Genomic DNA, 1,318 nt, shown 5'->3' on the forward strand with positions numbered 1-1,318 from the left:
CCCTAGGTCCCCCCAGTACCTTCCCACTCCGCCCCACATCCCCCAGTCCCTCATGTTCCCACAGTGCCTCCAGTTCCCCCTCCGTGCCTCCCAGTCCCTCTCAGTTCTCCCAATACTCCCCAGTCCCTCCCAGTGCCCTCAATTCTCCCCAGTTTCTTCCAGTTCTCTCAGTGCCCCCCAGTCCTGCCCAGTGCCCCCAGCCGCCCCCGCCCGTGTTTGGGGCGTCGCCGTGGCAACCAAACAACCGAGCGGGAAGGACTCCCAGTGCTCCCAGTGCCACCAGTAACGTGCCTCAGACTGACCCCCAGCTCACAGGAACCCCAATATAGTCCATCCCCGTGTTCCCAGTGACACCACTAACACAGGACAGCACATCCCAGTGCTCCCACTAGCGTAGCACAGCTCATCCCAGTCCTGCCAGTAACACGGGACACCTCATCCCAGTGCTCCCACTAACACCAGTAACACAGCACAGTTCAGCCCAGTGCTCCCAACAGCAGCAATAACCCCGGTGCCACCTGCCGTCCAGCCCCAGTGCTCCCAGTAATATGGCATAGCACGACCCATGGCTCCCAGCACCACCAGTAAGGCCCATCCCAGTGACACCAGTAACATGGGAGAGCCCATCCCAGGAACCCCAGTATAGTCGGTCCCAGTGCACCCAGTAACACCATTACAACCTATCCTCGTGCTCCCGGTTAACACCACCAACATCAGTATGGTTTTTCTCACAGCTCCCAGTAACACCAGTAATGCAGCACAGCCCCTCCCAGTTTCAGTAACACCAGCAACCCAAGTGCCACTTGCCTCGCGTCTCCCAGTGTTCCCAGTGACACCAGTATGGCCTGTCCTAGTGCTCCCAGTGACACCAGTAACATGGCACAGCCCACCCCAGTCCTCCCAGTAACACCAGTATGGCCCATTCCAGTGACATCAGTAACCCCAAAACCCCCAGTAAGCCTAACCCACGACTCCCAGTAACACCAATATGGCCCATCCTGATGCTCCCAGTGACACCAGTAACACGGCACAGTCCACCCTAGTCCTCCCAGTTACACCAGTATAGTCTGTCCAAACGCTCTCAGTAACACCAGTAATGTGGCACAGCCCAACCCATGGCTCCCAGTAACACCAGAATGGCTCGTCCCAGTGCTCCCAGTGCCCCAGCACAACCCCTCCCAGTGCTCCCAGTCCGGGCGTGGCCGTGACTCACTGCCCCGCCAGCAACAACAACAGCGGGGGGGGCTCCTGGGACCCCCCAAAAGGCCGGGCTGGGGGACGGACGTGGGTGGGAGCAGAGTGGGGGGAGCACCCCGTG

The sequence above is a fragment of the Corvus brachyrhynchos genome, unplaced genomic scaffold (genome assembly GCF_000691975.1).
Source record: "Corvus brachyrhynchos isolate BGI_N302 unplaced genomic scaffold, ASM69197v1 scaffold489, whole genome shotgun sequence".
In the NCBI taxonomy this organism is placed as follows: domain Eukaryota; kingdom Metazoa; phylum Chordata; class Aves; order Passeriformes; family Corvidae; genus Corvus; species Corvus brachyrhynchos.